This window comes from Nelumbo nucifera, chromosome 3 (assembly GCF_055504915.1).
Source record: "Nelumbo nucifera cultivar China Antique chromosome 3, China Antique-T2T, whole genome shotgun sequence".
Lineage (NCBI taxonomy): Eukaryota > Viridiplantae > Streptophyta > Magnoliopsida > Proteales > Nelumbonaceae > Nelumbo > Nelumbo nucifera.
In genome coordinates, this window is record NC_142651.1 from 54,423,135 (window position 1) to 54,442,147 (window position 19,013).

Consider the following 19,013-nt stretch of genomic DNA (forward strand, 5'->3'; position numbering starts at 1 on the left):
TTCACGCCCAAGGAAGGATCCAAAGACTACTCCCACTGAAGATGGCGCAGTGCAGGATGGAGGAGAATCAGCAGTATTCTTCTCCAAGAATTCTGTCCTTCGCAAGAAACAGCAGGATGGCACGTGAGCACAACTTCCTATCAATTCTTTCTCAAAGAACTGATGTCAAGATCGAATCTTGACTTCTCCCACAACTGGAGATCGACTAGCAAACAGGGTGGCAAAAACAAGGAGGCGACAAGAAAGAATTCTACAGGATTGCTTAATTCTTTCTTTTGTGTTTTCGGCTCTCAAGAAGGATGTGAATTATCTCTCCCAAAGGCTGCCGCCCCTTTTTTCTCTTGTAACCCTAAGGGATCAACTCCTAATTCAATTAGGACTTGCTGATCCAAATCTGATTTAGATTAGACATCCCTTTAGGTGATAAGGATAAACCCTTATCTTATCTGCAGATTAGATTAACTTTCTCCTAATCTCATTAGGAGGTTTTTAGATCTAAATCACATTCAGATCTGGACTCTTTGAGTGGATAGGGTTAAGACCCTATCCTATCTGCTAATTCATCTCAGAAATCGCCTCATATTTAACTAATTAAATAGTCCAGTTCGAAATGGGCTTTAAGCCCACTAAGCTTATGTGCTCACTTAACCTTCCTAACTGCTGCCCAGTTGGGCTTCCTTGTATGGTGTGGAACTCAAGCATTGATCTACACATTAGCCACATGGGTTCGGCCCAGCCTTTGTTACAAGGCCTGGCCGAATACACTGCTATGAACAGTGCACCCCTTGAAACCCATCAAATGGGCTCTATGGGCCCAACACTTACCCTAAGTGGTCCCTGGGCCAAACCACCTTGTAACACCCAGGGACTATGGGTAGATGCAAGATTAGCCCATCAGGTATTATCCTCAATGGTCTTATACTTAACCTCTCAGCCCATAATTATCATACATTGCCCGACAAGAGAGAACCTCTCCCTTGGCTGCAAGGAACAGTGTTGCACTCTCCACTTATATGAATCCCGGGAATTAAAACCTTCTTGCAAACATTTTAGAAACCATAATATATATACTTTTATATCTCATATAAAATATACTTTGCAAAACAAATCTCAATGATTGAAATCGACTGCCGGCAGTCTTGGTTTCCATCAGTGAGAGTGCATCCCCGATCATTACCTTTGTCCGACAAAGGGACTGATCCTGTTACTATAATCACCCACTCAGATGAATTCTCAGACTGTCCCAACATACCCAGGTTTTGACCCCCGTTAAGGATCTCACTGATTGGTACATCAAAGATAACCCAATCCGACACCTAGTGCAGTATCATAATCGAGTCTAGGGGTCGGGTGTAACTTTCCAGTTTTGCCCATCAATCTCCAAGGTCAAGGGCAATACTGAAAATCTGGAGTTCATAGATTCAATTAATCCTACACTATATGTGCCTAGGGTCTCACCCTGGCAGCTGAGACAGGCCACCCCAACCGACTTAGTGGCACCACAGTGTCAGCCTTATCAGGATAGGTCTCCCCAGACCGACCCACTAATTGTGAACATTCTAAACTAACACGAGTCTCATTAAGTGTCTAGTTTAAGGGTATTACACAGAAATATACCAAGGGAACATGAATCAAATATGCACTTTTATTCATTTACAATAAACTCATAAAATACATCATTCTGATTGAAGCTAAGGGCATACAAAACTGTCCAATACACTCATTATGTAGTGTTGTGTCAAGTTCCACATTGCATAAGGATGGGAATGGAGGTCTAGCTTTCATCTATAAAAGGATGGGTAAGTCAAGCCAAACCAATTCTAAGAATTAAATGAGGCCCATGCCTTTTTTTGTGCATAGGCCCAAAGCTTAGCCAAGCCAAGTCAAATTTACCTTGGGCTTGTGTCATTTTTTTATGCATGTATTACATTTTATTTAATTTAGAATTAAAATTAAAATTTAAATAATTAAATTTTTATTATTAGATTTTATAGGTCTAAACTCATTATTCATTAGGCCTGGAAAGCCCATAATCATAGCCCGATCCTGTGTAAGGTTGGGCTTGGGCTTGCAAATCAAGCCCGGAGTGCGGGCTAGGCAAGGCCCAAGCCTAGGTTAAAGCACTTATAATTAGTGCTAAACTCGACCCAACCCAGCCCATGATCACCCCTGAAGTTGGGGTGATCATAAAAACCAATAATCAAATATTTGAATCGAAAAATTCCAGTTAATAGGATCTGTTTATTTTTGAAAACCGAAGGTATAGATTCAGTTTCAGTTAACCAATATAAAAAAATCGATGGTTAGTCGAATGCTGAATTGATAGTGATAGATGTATAATTATAGGTATTATATATATATATATATATATATATATATATATATATTATATGTTTTTCATATAGTTTATATTATTTATATAGAGAAATTGTTTTAAACTCACCATAATCATTTCTCTTAGGCCCCATTCGTTTACAAATTTCTCACTTACTTGGGTAAGTGTGCTTGTCCAGGTAAATATTTTCTCAGTAACACTTATTTGGATAAGTTCACTTATCCATGGTTTTTTGATTTCAAGTAAGTAATATGATGACCTTTTACCCATAAAAAGCTTATGTTAAAAAGGGAAAACTTGTCCCATCATATTTTATAAACTTTTCCCCCAGGTGAAAAAGTTATTTACCCACGTAGGAGATGGGTAAATTTTACCTAAATAAATGAAGCTCTCTTTACCGTGAGGCCTAATGCTTAATACAAAAAGAACACTATAAATTTGGTCAATGGAAAAGAGATGCTCATTGGCCAACTTCCCCCCTCTTATTTACTGTTGAACAAATAAGACCTTAAAAGTCATCATAACTTTTCAAAACATTCAAAGAACCCCATGTCAATAAATTGGCGTCAAATGAGTAATGGAGGTTAGTAGATTACTATTTTAGTTTTTGTTATATTCAACCAATTTTAGAATATTTCAAAAATACCCCTATTATTTTTTGACCCAAACACTATATGTTTGAACATTGTCGAAATAGAAAAATGAACACTAATGCTACATCTTCTAACATCGCCTGAGACGAAGTAGATAATCATCCTTGGAGAAGGAATGAATGCTAATATTGCTAGTGGGAGGAAATCAGATTAGCGATTAGTGATTCACCGACCTTTGAAAACCCAAGTATCTCTGTTGCTAGCTACTAAGGCACAGTTTTGCCGCCAATTTGGTGGTTTGCCCACCTCTGAAAACCCTAGCTTTGTTGTTGACTATTGATAAACACATAGCTTCAACGCTGATTTTCTGTTGTCTACTAAAAACCCTATTCTACTATCTATTCCCAACTAAAAACCCTGTTTTCTATTGCTCTTGTGGTGTGAAACCTCCTCTGTCATTAAATGGGAATAACATGTTCGACATAGAAGAAGAGAGAGAGAGAGGCATTGCTTTCAGTGTTCAAGGTAAATGAACATACTAATACCAACACTCTTTTTATTTGTAGGAAAGTTTGAAAATTTAAGCATGTTGAGTGCATAAGGAAAGTTTAATCATTTGTGCTTGATTTCTAGGTTAAAGTTGTAGAAATAGAGGAGAGAGAGAGGAAGAAAAGTTTTGGGATATCCAAAATCAGTGGTTGACGGTGCCAGTCATTGGTATTTATATTAGGGCATCCCAATTAATAATAGAAAGGAGTAAAAATACAAGAATACCCCCTACAACATTAAAGAACATAAATAATAATAATAAAAATAAAGAAAGAAAATAACTAACTAAATTAACTGATTTCAACACTCCCACAAGTTGGGACATAGATGTCAATCATGCATAATTTGTCACATAAATCATTGTACCATAGATGATGTAATCCCTTGGTAAAGAGTAAGCAAGTTGATCTATGGACCTGGCATATGAAATGCACACTTCTTCATTAATAATTTTTTCCTGATAAAATGGTTGTTGACTTCAATATGTTTAGTTCTATCATGAAAAACTTGGTTGGCTACAATGTCGATAACAGTCTTGCTATTGCAATACAAGGATATAGCATCAACATCAACATCATGCTTCCGGTCTATATTCTGATAGTGGTCAAATTCTTTCCAAATTAGGGTTAAATTTGAATTATAGGCTAGGAGACTCCTTTCCCCCGTTTACAAGTAACTTGCAATTAGTATATTTTAGCATATTGGCATTGCTCTAAATAAGTAGATTTTGCTTGCTTCCAAATCTCAATAGTTGTTTCAACCCACAAGATGTCTTCCTAATATAACCTACCTTCCCCCTAGCAGTGGTAGGGGTGAGAATTCCGTTTTTTCTGTCTAAAACTGAACAAAAAAACTGAAAAATTTAAAAATCGATTTAACTATATGAAAGACCGAACCGAAACCGAAATACTTGAAAACTAAATAAACGGAACCAAAATTTTTTTCAGTTATTTTAGATATTTCCGTTAAAACCGAAATTATTTAACCTTAAAATGCAACACAGCGTAGGAAGATGCAGGTGGCCAATGGCACTCAGCAACGATTCAACGCCGTTCGTGTTCGGAGCCTAGAGTGCAGGAAGAAGAAGAAGATGAGCAGAGCATGGAGGAGCTGAACTAAGATGTAGCAGCAGCGGCAGTCGGCAGCCGCGACACTCGGCAACGAGTCAACGGCGTTCATGACTTCGTATTCGGTGTTACTGCTGGTGCTGGGTGAGCTGATGACGTCCGACAGCCGCGACAGTCGAAGAGATGAATTGAGGAAGATGCAGCCTAGCAGCGGTAGTCGGAAGCCACAGCACTCGGCAATGAGTCAACGCCGTTCGTGACTTCATGTTCGGTGCTCCTGTTGGTGCTGGGTGAGTCGGTGACGTCCGGCAGCCGCAGTAGTCGAAGAGACGGGACTCTCGACTTGGTCTAGAAGATTGGAACGGGAAGAGTGGAAGAGGAAGACGAGAGTCCTGAGATGGCAAGACGCTTAGAGTCTTTAGTCTATGACTCTCTAAGTCTCTCTCTGACTCTTACACGCCCGTATGTTTCACTTTCTTGTATAACACGTTTTGCGGCTAAACTTTGTCATGTTTCTTACTTTATTAAATATCAATATAAAATTAATTTATAAATTATAATATTAAATCGGTTTTTTTTGGTTAATCGATTTATGAAGTTTGATAATCGAAACCAAAAACCAAAATTCAAAAAACTGAAAAAGAAAACCGAACCCGACCGAAAAATTGATTAAGCCGAACCATTTAAACCAAAACCGAAATTTCGATTTGCTTTTTTGGTTTTAAGCGAATTATGCTCACCCCTAGGTATCATAACCATGGGAAAGCTCATGTTAAAGCCTTCACTCATTCCACCTTGACTGGATGACCCACTAGACACAATAGAATTCTATGATATAAGGTCTGATTTCACAGTTCAATTCAGTCATAGTTCAGCGACAATTCAATTACAGTTCAGTTCAGTCCAATTCAGTCACAATTTAACCACAGTTTAGTCAAAAAAAGGTCATAGGAATACCACACACATATAAGAAAAAATTACTTGCACACTGCTGAAAAACATTTCAGAGATAAAAACGGTAATTCCAAAGCTAGGCTACCTTTATGTGTACCCTTTCATCACTTTCCTAACCTACCACTGCCACACAGTCACAGGTCATTTAGACCTATACCACTACTTACCAGGGTACAAGAAAGGATCACACGATCCACAAAAGTAAGCAGACCTACCTTCATAGCATTAGAGCTCCCTTGCTTTAAGGGTTTCTTGGCAAACGATCAAGAAAGAAGGGGAAGAAAAACTAGAAGAAACCCCTTCAGATCAATCTGATCCACTCCTTGATTAGATTCGATCCATAGTAGAGGAGAAACTGAGAGGGCTTTATTGAACTGCTTCTAACCCCAGAAAGCTTGCTTTGATACCATGCTTTTTGGGTTAAAGGTGTCAAAGAAACAGAGGAGAAAAAGAGAGAGAGGAAGAAAAGTTCTAGGATCCAAAATCAATGGCTGGCGGCACTAGTCATTAGTATTTATATTAGAGTGTCCAACTAATAATAAAAAGGAGTAAAAATACAAGAATGCCACCTGTGGCACTAGGGAACAAAAAATCATAATAATAAAAATAAATAAAAAAATTAACTAAACTAACTGATTCCAATAGAGCTCAAGTCAGTTTTTTGAAGCACTCCTTAGAGGCTTTTTCTTATCCCATATTTCATTTAGGTCAGTTTTTGAAGCACTGCTTAGAGGTTTTAAATGCTTGTAGATATAGAAGGGCTGTAGTTCAAGCTTGCTCAATTATGCTAGATTCTATTGCTCATGCTCTAATGGATATTTGAGCATTTTGCTGAAAATATTTTGCTTGTGTACTTTCTAAGTTTTGCCTCTTTTTCCGTGTTATAATAATAAAAGACTCAATTTATAAAGAAAATAATTAAACTATAAGGATGCAAACTCAAATGATACAAATAATTGGACTTTGGACCACCATTTTGGTGCTTTATCTTTGTACAAAAATTGCAACAGGCTGAACTATCCAAATTCCTAACTAATGAAGCACAAAATATGCCCACCAATAGATAAAGCACAAAATCTATTCACTCCCTCGTGTCTGATGATGTGGCTCAGACTGGTTCAATCTACGGTAAGCCAAGCTATTGTGCTGAGCTGAGGATCCGAGCTGAGAGTTGTTGAAATGAAAGAAAGGTTAGATTGTCTGGGTAAATTTTACCCAGGATGACACTTCGATGCTTAAGTTAGTGAGTAGTTCTCTTAAAGAAATTGAGAGAGAGTGAAAGCTTATGTGTGCATACCATTCAGAGTGTCCCTGGGTTCTTTTTATAGTTATTAGGTGTCCAGGTGTCATTGATCAACACTTTTGAGTTTTCTGCAGAGTTGTTTCCGCAGTTTGAGGGAGTGTTGAGCCATTAGTTGCTAAATTCGTGTGGCTGTTACAAGTCGCATGCGAGTCTTGTGGTGCGCGGTTCGGTGAGCTGTCCCTACAGTTTCGTTAACAGTGCTAAATTGGATATGGTGCATGAGACGGTTTAGGGCCAGCTTTCGTTGTTGGCGGGCTGAGCTCGATTCAGCTCGATAGCGCACCTATTATAAACTGCCATGTGTTGAACTAGCGAGTTGTCTTGTTGATTTGGACGTTGTGTTGCTAACAGCATCCACGTGTCCTTCATCAAGTGAGTTGACCAAAATTCCCCTCATCAATTGTCCCCCACTCTCGAGTCACTACCTAGTATGCGAAGAGAGTAGAAGTTCCTGGGGCATTTTGGGTTCACCCTACTTTTGTTCTCAAGTTCGGTTCGCCTTTCCAATCGGTTTGGTTCATCTCGCGGTTGTCAGTTCTACTTGGTCAGTTCAGCTCATCCGGTTTGGCGCGGTTGATGAGGTCTACCGCTGCGGGATTGCAGGCTTTTTTAAATTTCGAAAATGCATGCCATTTTTTCAAACTTCTGCGAGTGGTGTGCTGACAAGTTCGGTGCGCGCGTCATCTTGTAGTTGTCAGCAGCCTGTCAGGCGCAGGCGCCGCTCGATCGTCGGAGATGTGCTCCTATCATATTGCTTCCAAATCAGGGCCATTTGACTCTTTTCTCGCGAGGCGAACTCTGTTTTTCATGGGCGAGCTGTTTTTTCTTCCTTTGCCAAGTTCGGTGGTTGTCGTTCTGAGTCCCTCTTAGCGTTTTCCTGGTGAGTACTTCATTCTCGACATGTCTCACAATTCCGTTGAGAATAGAGTTTGTTGTAGTGGGTCAGGGGAGGAGTCTAGTCCCTCTTAGCGTTTTCCTGGTGAGTACTTCATTCTCGACATGCCTCACAATTCCGCTGAGAATAGAGTTTGTGTAGTGGGTCAGGGGAGGAGTCTAGCTCCTCTGATGAAGAGTCTTTCGAGGTCTTCTATGATGGGGTTTTGGTAGGCAAAAGGGAAGAGGTTGAGGTTGCGACAATTTCACTTGGGGGGACTGAGTTGTCGGGGGATGAGATAGTAGAACTGTACCATAGGTATGAGATCCCAAACGAGTACCAATGGATCGCGCCCGATCCTGGTAGCTATCCTTGGGAGCATGGCCCAGAGGGGCTATGTTTCTACAAAGAGTCTTTAGTGGCTGGTCTTTGTTTTCCCCTTCATCCTTTCATTGTTGCAGTCCCGATGCGTTACCGGGTGTCTTTGGGCCAACTCGCCCTTAATGGGGTTAGGACATTGATTGGGTTAGTCAGCTTGTTCCATCATTGGGGTTTTCTTGTAAGCATTGAGGCCTTCTCATCTTTAGTGCATATGAAGCAGGTTTCGGGTCCCTTCTGTTTCTACTTTCCCTTTCGCAGTGGGAGAAAACTTTTTAATTTCCCAAATAAGGTTAGGAATTGGAGGTAGCAAATAAGGTGGTTGGGGCTGTAGTACTGCCTAGTACAGCAGTCCTCAAAAGGTTCCTGAGTACAAAGATGACAAGCTGCGGGCTGTTGTTCAATAGCTCGTCCGAGAACGTGTTAAGATTAAGGATTTTCTGGCTGAGCTGATGCTCGTGTAGGCGGGCCTGAGCCAGATAAGTGGGTCGGATGTCTGGCCACTTATTACACATTCAGTTCAGGTTGCTTGTCTATTTATTTCTTCCGTTTGATTTGGCAACTAATATACTTTTTGCTTTTTACCAGGTATGGCGAGCTTGGCTTCCATGATGTCTGCTAATGTTGAGCGGAGGTCCGCCCGCAAGAAGTGCTGAGCTGAGCATAGGCTGTTGAGGGTTGTAGCTTCTTCTTCTAGGACTCCTTCCATTGTCGACCTAGAAGGGGAGGGGGATCCGATGCTTATAGAGCAGGATTCTTTTGACCTTTAGCCTGCACGAGAGGCAAACCCTTATCTCTCCAACGTCCCTCTTTTGTTCCCTATATTCTTGATGTGAGGGTGATTGATTGGTCCAGTGATGCCCAGGTGGCACTTCAAATCGGTAGGGGTATTCTTCTTCGGGCAGACATGCAACAGATCGCTGAGATGGATCTTGTGGAGACTGGGGCTCGGCTGACCCAATGCATTGTATAGGTGCCTTCTCTTTCTTCTTCTCCTTTTTTTGGGGTGCTTTACTCTTGTCCTTTCCTTTTATAGGCAAAATCTTGCGGCCAGGCCTTGCTGGATCGTGCCTATTCTAGCCAGAAGGAGCGAGCTAGCCTGCAAACCAACGTAGGTTTGCTTAATGCTGAAGTGTAAAAGCTCAGGCCGGACTTGGAAGGGGAGCATGTAGAGCATCAACGTTTGCAACATGAGCTGTTAGAGGAGAGGTCAAAGTATTCTTAGAAGGAGTGCCCAGGGGCTGAGCAGGCTAGGGCGGTGGCGGTTGCTTCTTACTTGAAATCCCCTGCGTACGAGAACCAGTGAGTAGTGGATGGTATCCCTTCGATGAAAAGGGGTTTCAAGTTGTGCTTCCGCTATCTTAAGTCTCTTTTTCCCAACCTCGACGTCAGTTCTGTAACTTCTCAGAAGGTACCGCTCGAGCTCGTCAGCCAGGTGGACAAGGAGCCACTGACCCCGTTAGAGGAAGAGGAAGACGATGAAGAGGCGTTTGAAGGGGAAGATGGTGAGGAGGCTTAGGATGATGCTGGTGGTGACGAGTAGCCTACTTCTCAACTCGGTCGAGGAATCTGTTAGGGCTGTACACGGTCGGGTTGGGTCGGTTTATTGGGGTTTTCCCAACCGACCCGACCTGGTCGGGCTACCTGAGGTGGAAACCGAAACCGACCCACTGATAGGCAAAACCGACCTGGTCAGTTTGAGTCGGGTTGGGTCGGTTTGGGTCGGTTTCGGTTTTGCTCTTGTAGTCAAACCTTATTTCTGAAACTTGTCTCACCTTTGGTCCAGTGTCAACCTTACTGACCCAACCCCTATTCCACTCAAAAAGCTTTTGTATTCAATAAGACAAAAGACAAAACTGTTTTATAGAAGACAAAAGTTATCAATATTCAATAAGACAAAAGTTAGAAGACAAAAGACAAAAGTTATCAATATTCAATAAGACAATAAAATAGAAAGGCAAACTGTTTTATAGAAAGAGGGCTGAAACATTTATATTTAAAGAAACTTTCTAAATTCTAATCTAGGTAAAAGAGGACACCTAATTCTAATTGTAATTGCCTAATGGGTTGCCTATTTGGTGTAAAAGACTATAGAAACTAGGATAGATATAATTTAGTTAAGTAGGAACTAGAAGATAGGGTTGTTCTAGTTCTAGTAGAAGACTAGTTAAGTAGGAAACTAGGAACTACCAAACTAGTAGAAGACTAGTTCGGTTTGGTTTCGGGTCAGTTTCGGTTTTTACACAAGAAAATCGAAACCGACCCGATATTTCGGTTTATAAATTTGCCCAACCCAAAACCGACCGGTGCTGATGAAAACCCGACCGACTTAGGTTGGGTCGGTCCGGGTTGGTCGGTTTGGTCGGGTTGGGCCTTCTTATGAACAACCCTAGAATTTGTGGTGGTCTTTGGTGGTGCTGCTCAGTTGTTTCGAGGGATTTTATGCTCTTGTTAAGATCTTGGGGCTTGCGTGCCCTATATTGTCCGAACTCATGAAACCATTTTTTTTATGCGGCCATTTGGCCTGCCTCTTATAGGGGGAGGGTTCTGGTTCCCCTTTTTTCTTTCTTCAGTAAAGGAGTTTTGTTTCTCCCAACGTTCCATGCTTGTTTATTTTGCGTGACTTAGCTGCGTTGTGTTGTTGTGGGCTTACCTATTGCCTACTGTCGGGCGAGCTAATTTCTAGTGCTGACGAGGTGTTCGACTCCCTTTTTTTGGCATAATACCGGTGCAGGTTGTCTATGTTCCATGCTCGGGGAACCATTTTGCCTTCAAGTGTCTCAAGTTTATATGCATTCCCACCGAAAATTTTAGAGACTATAGGGACCTTCCCAGTTTGGTCTGAGCTTCCCTACTCCAGGCTCATGCATCATGATTTTCTTGAGTACTAGGTCTCCAACTCTGAAATTATGTTTTCTGACTTTATCATTATAGTATTGCGTAACACGCTGTTGTATGCTACATCTGAATGTGAGCGAGTTCTCTAGTCTCTTCTAGTAGGTCGAGGTTAGCTCGTAGCTATTCTTCGTTTGATTCTTCGGTGTATACCTCAGATCACAGGGTTGGAATTTCTATTTCTGTCGGTATCACAACTTCGGTTCCATAGGTTAGATTGAACGGCGTTTCACCAGTTGCTGTTTTGACAGTAGTCCAATAGGCCTATAGAACACTAGGTAGCTTGTCCACCCACAATCCTTTGGCTCGAGATAGTCGAGCTTTGAGTCTTCGTAATATTGCTCTATTGGTGACTTCAGCTTGGCCATTGGCTTGGGGATGTGCTACCGATGTGAATTTCTGCCTTATTCCCATTTAACCCCACCAATCTTGAAATTTGATATCTTCAAACTGTTTTCCATTATCAGAGACTAGTACTCTTGCTAAACTAAATCTGCATACTATGCTTCGCTAGAAAAAAATTTGAATGCTACGAGCTGTTATTGTTACTAAAGGTTCCACTTCCACCCATTTGGTGAAGTAACCCACAACTATTTACCAGAAACTTCTTTTGTCCTTTAGTTGGTGGAAAGGGTCCCAATAAGTCTATGCCCCACTACGCAAATGGCCACAAAATGGTTAGGTATCTTAGGTCGGTAGCGGACTGATGTAGGATGTTCGCATGTCGTTGGCATTTGTGGTGTGGGCTTGCTTCAGGGGTTGGTTAGTTTGCACCACTATGGTGAAGGCTTGGAAATAGGGCCTCAACTTTCATGCAGCTAATACCAATGCAAAGGTGAGTTTCTCTATGTTGGGGTACCTTGTCTCAGCAGCGTGGAGAACCCTTCTGACATAATACAAAAGTCATTGTACTTTGTCTACCTCCCTCACAAAGGACTGAGCTTATCACCTCGTCACTTGCAAAGAGGTAGAGCTTGAGCTCATTTCCTTTCTTTGGCCTGGTCAATAGGGGGGGAGGGCGAGATAAGGTATCATTTCAGTTCTATTAGACAGTTTTGTATGCCCTTAGCTTCAATCAGAATGATGTACTTTATGAGTTTATTGTAAATGAATAAAGATACATATTTGATTCATGTTCCCTTGGTATGTTTCTGTGTAATACCCTTAAACTGGACACTTAATGAGACTCGTGTTAGTTTAGAATGTTCACAGCCAGTGGGTCGGTCTGGGGAGACCTATCCTGACAAGGCTGACACTGTGGTGCCACCAAGTCGGTTGGGGTGGCCTATCTCAGCTGCCAGGGTGAGACCCTAGGCACATACAGTGTAGGATTAATTGAATCTTTGAACTGGACCAGATTTCCAGTATTGCCTTGGACCTTGGAGATTGATGGGCAAAACTGGAAAGTTACACCCGACCCCTAGACTCGATTATGATACTGCACTAGGTGTCGGATTGGGCTATCTTTGATGTACCAATCAGTGAGATCCTTAGCGGGGGTCAAAACCTGGATATGTTGGGACAGTCTGAGAATTCATCTGAGTGGGTGATCATAGTGGCAGGATCAGCCCCTTTGTCGGACAAAGGTAATGATCGGGAATGCACTCTCACTGATGGAAACCAAGATTGCTGGCAGTCGATTTCAACCGTTGAGATTTGTTTTTTTGCAAAGTATATTTTATATGAGATATAAAAGTATATATATTATGGTTTCTAAAAGGTTTGCAAAAGGTTTTAATTCCCGGGATCCATATAAGTGGAGAGTGCAACACTGTTCCTTGCAGCCGAGGGAGAGGTCCTCTCTTGTCGGGCAGTGTATGATCATTATGGGCTGAGAGGTTAAGTGTAAGACCATTGAGGATAGCACCTGATGGGCTAATCTTGCATCTGCCCACAGTCTCTGGGTGTTACAAGGTGGCTTGGCCCAGGGACCACTTAGTATAAGTGTTGGGCCCATAGAGCCCATTTGATGGGTTTCAGGGGGTACACTGTCTTCAGCAGTGCATTCGGCCAGGCCTTGTAACAAAGGCTGGGCTGAACCCATGTGGCTGATGTGTACATCAATGCTTGGGTCCCACGCCATACAAGGAAGCCCAACTGGGCAGCAGTTTGGAAGGCTTTTTGAGTACATAACCTTAAATGGGCCTTAAGCCCATTTCGAACTGGGCTGATTTGATCAGTCATTTAAAGGGGGCGAATTCTGAAGTGGGTCAGCTAAAAGGATTGGGCTTAGACCCTATCCACTCAGAGAGTCCAAGATTTAAATGAGATTTAGATCTAGAAACCTCCTAATTATATTAGGAGATAGCTGATCTGATCTGCAGATAAGATAAGGATTATCCCTTATCACTAAGGGACTTCTAACCCAAATATGATTTGGATTAGCAACTCCTAATCTGATTAGGAGCTGATCCCTTTGAGATTATAAAAGGGAAAGGGGGCGGCAGCCTTTTACATCATCAACAACATTCTTCTCTTAAAGAAAGAGAGATTGAGAGATTTCCTGCATACTGCGAATTCTCTCCTGCCGCCACCTTCCTGCCATTGCCATTCCTTCAGTTCGATCTCCAGTTCTTGGGAGCAATCAAGATTTGATCTTGATCTCAATCTTTTGGGAAAAGATTGGTTGGAGCTGTACTCACAAGCCGTCCAGTTGATTCTTGCGAAGGGTCAAGTTCTTTTGAAGAACGTTGTTGATTCTGCTCCATCCTTCACTACGCCATCTTCAGTGGGAGCAGATTTTGGATCCTTCCTTGGGCATGAACACCTCCATTGGGAGATAGTATTTTTCGTATCAGGTATAATCCTCTCCCACTCCTTTTGGTTCAGATCTGGTTCAGTTTATGGTTCAAGATTGATCCTTGAAAATATGATTTTCTAAATAGGGAATACGATTCACAGTTGAAGGAAGAGATAAATTTTTTGAAATTCGCCCCTTATTCTGCAATCTTTGGGCGTCCATAGGATGGATCTCTCATCCCTTCAAGTTCATCGAAGACGAGCTGACATTCTTCAGTTCACTCAAAGGCTTGGTTCTTTTTTATGGCCTTAAAAAAGGGAAGACACTTCCCAACTAATTTAGACGTAAATCGGTTCAAGGTTGCTACTTGTCGTGTTAGTCTCTGGGTTTCTTTAACTGACCTAGGTGGTCTCATATGTCGATGACAAGGTTGCTTGCTTTCTTTACTAAAACTGGGTTGGCTACCCAGGTCGGGTATTGGACTTCCTCAATGAAGTCTACTGCTAATAGCTTCCCCATCTCGTCATTTTCTATGTTCCACCTTTCTGGGGCAAGGTTTCTCTTCCTTTACCGGACTGGTCTGACTGTAGGGTCCACATTAAGCTTATGAGTTATCAAACTAGGGTTATACCAGGCATTTCGGCAGTTGACCAGGCGAAAACTTCTAAATTATTTAATAGAAAACTTACCAATTCAGATCGCAATGGTTCCTTTAGGTGGACTCCTATTTGGAGTACTTTTTCAGGTTCGGCTTTGGAGACCTGTACTGTTGCCGTTTCTTCGATTGGGTGAGCTCTTTCTTTCGTCTTCTCCGGTGGTGGCTCCAAGTCTATATCAATTGTCGCTTTGCCTTTGTCTTTTAATGAAACCACAAAACATTTTCGGGATTCCAGTTGGTCGCCTTGTAACACTCCTACCCCTGTATCTGTCGAAAATTTTAGTGCGAGGTGGTATGTTGAGACCACAGCTCGTAGTGCATGTAGTATTGATCATCCCAGGATTGTGTTGTATGGTGATGCGGAAGCCACTACCAGAAAATCATGTTCAAAACGTATCATGTGGGGTGGCGAGCCCACCTCAATAGGCAGCTTGATCCTGCCGATCAGGCGAACTACCTCACCACTAAATCCTACTAAGGGTACGTCGGCGAGCTGCAGGTCACCTTTGCTAAGTTCCACCATGTTAAAAGCTTCTACAAACAAAACGTTTGCTGAGCTTCCTGAGTCCACCAGAATCCTCTTCACCTTGAAATCATTGATTAGCAATTTCACCACTAGGGCGTCATCATGAGGGTATTGGACCCCGCACATATCATCTTCTGTAAAATAAATGACTTCCTCCTTCTGTGGGCGCTTACATGGCTGGCTGTCTTCTTGCTTCAATTCTCGCCCTGCGTTCTTCCTAACTGATGTGGTGCAACTTGCTATTATTGAGCCCCCAACAATTACATTTATGGTCCCTCGGACCTGCCTTTCTTGTATTTGCTTACTCTACGTAGTTTGATCCTGCTACCTGGTGTCCTGAGGTACCTCCTTGTTTGTTCCTGCTTTGGTTGTTGTTCATCCTTGATGAAATGTTTCACGTAACCTCATTTGATGAGGTTTTCTATCTCGTTCTTTAAATTCCAACAATGCTCAGTGTCATGTCCGAAATCCTTGTGAAAATGGTAATATTTATTTGAGTTCTAGGTGTTGGGGTCTCCCCTCAGCTTGGGAGGCCACTTTACATAATCATTGGATTGAATTTGCATTAGGATCTCCTTCCTCCTGGTGTTCAGCGGGGTAAACACCCTCGTGTATGTTAGTGGTATTACTACTCGTTGTGCTACCCTCCTAACCGGCAACCTGCTTTTTTGGCATGGCGAGCTGCTATGTCTTCTCCTTGGGGATTTGCTCTTTCTAGGTGACTTGCTCCTTCGCCTGGTTCTACTGGTGCTTTCTTCGTCAACTCGCTTCCTTTTGGTTGTCTCAGACTCTGTGCCTACTACTTATTCTGCTCTAATAAAATCATTGGCTACTTCAAGGAATTTCTCCATGGTAGTCGGGGGATGCAATTCTATTTCCCACTTCAGAATTTGCAGTTGTTCCATGTTGAATCGCCGAATGTAGTCCCTGAGTGTCTCATTGGGCTTCTGTACAATGTTGAATAGACATGTAATTGATTTTGAATGCCGCTTGCTGGTGACAAACTGATTAATAGAGTCTAGCAAACTGGTCCCAACTCTTTATAGACCTTGGGGCCAGCCCTGAATACCCTAGCCATGCTTCATCCTTCAAAGTGGTGGGAAACGCAATGCACATACTGGCGTCATTCGCTCCATGAAGGAGCATAAGGGCTTGAAAGCTATTTGCATGTTCTACGGGGTCTGTTTTTCCTCGGTAGGATTCAAGGGCGGGGGCCCGAAAGTTTTTGGGCCGTGGTACTTTGAGGATTTCGGGTGCCAGGGGAGTCTCGCGGGTCAAGCTATGTTGTACTTTCTGAGAGGGAGACCAATTTACTGGTTGCAATGTTGCATTCTCCAGGTGGTATCATACTTTTGGCCTGGGCGAGCTGTACTTTCTTTCCCGCTCGGTGTGTTCATTTTTTCTTCTTGGTATACTCGATGGAACTAGCTGCATTGGACCCGGCCGGTGCATCTGCTTGACTCTCTACTGGGACTTGTTCATTTTGAACCACCGCTTCTTCTTTGTCTGGGACTTGAATTTGGCTTCGCACTCGCTGAGGGGGTGGGTTTTCATGATAGGAGTTATGACAAGGAGGTTGTTGGCTGTTGTGAGGTTGACTTCCTCACGGTATTTACTGATTGTCTTGTTGAACTGGTTGATCTGGTACCGCAGGGTGCGGTTGTCAATACTGCTATTGCTGGTGCTGTTGTTGCCTAGAAATGAATACAAATTTGTTTTCCCACATTCGCATTTGTTTTGTCATGTTGTGTATGCATCGTACCAAATCAATAAGATGTTGTACGTCCACAGCTGCGGGAGGTGCCATTGGAGGTGGGGGTGGCATGTTCACATTGTTCTATGCATTGACTGGTGGTAAAGGAACATCGAATTGGCCTATTGTGATTGTTGGCATTTGGCCGTGATGTTGTTAGCAGACGGGTTGCTGGAAGATGCCATTGAAAGGTTTATTTGAGGAAAATGAGAGAGATAAAGAAATGAATAAAAAGAAACACAGGCTTTTTGCTGCGTATCCCACAGACGTTGTCAATTAATGAAGCACAAAATATGCCCACCAATAGATAAAGCATAGAATCTATTCACTCCCTCGTGTCTGATGATGTGGCTCGGACTGGGTTCAATCTACGGTAAGCCGAGTTGTGAAGCCAAGCTGAGGGTCCAAGCTAAGAGTTGCTGAAATGAAAGAGAGGTTAGAGTGCCTGGGTAAATTTTACCCAGGAGGACACTTCGATGCTTAAGTTAGTGAGCAGTTCTCTTAGAGAAATTGAGAGAGTGTGAGAGCTTATGTGTGCATACCTTTCAGATTGTCCTTGGGTTCTTTTTATAGTTATTAGGTGTTCAGGTGTCACTGATCAATGTCTTTGAGTTTTCTGCGGAGCTGTTTCTACAGAGCTGTTTCTGTAGTTTGAGGGAGCGCTGAGCGGTTAGTTGCTAAGCTCGTGTGACTGTTATAGGTCGCATGTGGGTCTTGTGGCACGCAGTTCGGTGAGCTATCCCCTGCAGTTTTGATAGTGGTGCTAAACTGAATATGGCGTGTAAGACGGTTTCGGGCGAGCTGTTGTTGTTGGTGGGCCGAGCTCTCTTCAGCTAGGCTGCACACCTATTATAAATTTCCACGTGTTGAACAGGCGAGCTGTCTTGTTGATTTGGATGTTGTATTGCTGACAACGTCCATGTGTCCTTCACCAAGTGGGTTGACCAAAATGCCCCTCATCACTAACCATCTAACTTAGTTTGAAATTTGTTTAGTAGCTTTAATACTGATTTGGAAGGTCTAAGAATTAGAATATCTCTAGGTTTATTTTGAATTCTAATTAGTGAAGAAAATGAATTAGTGGCTTAGAGGATATATGCAACAAGGAGGATTGGGTTGAAACTTAATTACAAGTTACAACAAGATAAACAATTCATGCTGGAGAATGATCCTTAGTCAAATCGTGAGAGTAGGTTTGCTGATTAGGCTATCTAATGAGAAGGCATCCATTTGTTCTTGTCACTAGCATCAATTCATAGGTTGAAATTCATGTTATAATAAAGTTAGAAAAGGAAAAAATAAATTTGAGGAGGATGTGGAGCAAAGTAAGTAAAGAGGTAGAAGAAAATTTGGAGACTCAAACAAAAGTTACAGAAGCAGTTGAATCCAATGAGTTTGATCAACAACTTAAACTGATTAAATCAGTCTTGATTTTGTGATTTGTTCCAATTAATAATTGGATTTGTTATGGTTCTTGCATATTTCTACCCGATTAAGACCCAAACTAATTTTTGAGTTTATATATATATATATATATATATATATATATATATATAAATGGGTAAATTTGATAGGTAATCTATAAGTTTTTGTGCTTATGAGAATGTTCTGATATTCTTAGTTCCACCATGAACCTACCCAAATTAGATTGTACTATAATAACATACGTTTTCTTTTGAGTGGCAAGTGACCCCATGGGGAAGTGAGTGATCCTTTTGAAATTGAATTAGGTGGTTTTTTTGTCAAATTGTAAGGAATGCCAATCAAATTCCCCAAGACACTTTGGCTCACTTTTTGTGATATTCGTGTTTAATTTTACCCAAGTGTTATTTTACATAGAAAATGATAACTCTGTTGCCCTAGCCAAGTGGCCATCTATAAAGTTTAAACATATATATTGTTGTTTATAGAGTTTGGAAAGATAATTGTTACAACTTCATTTTTTGAAAATTGGATCAAATTCTTGGTAAGCAAATACACTCTCACTATGTGAAATCAAGACTTGAGGCTGATTATACATAGAAGGAGTTGGCTGACCTTGCCATGGTACTCTTTCTGTCAGATGCAAATTAACTGAGGGAATTAAGCTCAATCTATTCACTTTTGCTAGTGTTCTTGCAGCTTCCACAGCTAAGTGCATGGAATTCAAATTCAAAGGCAGGTCATAAAACTTGGCTTCGAGTCAACAACATTTATGGGAATTCTTTGATAAGTATGTATTCCAAGTCTGGACAAATTAGAGATGCTAGTGCAATGTTTGAGCACTGAGGATGAATTGAGAGATGTGTGACTGCAATTCACAGTGAGTAGGAAATCTGGGCTCATGAAGAACCGTGATGCAATTTTTTCTTGGAATGGTATGATTTCGGGGTTTGTGTTGAATGGGTT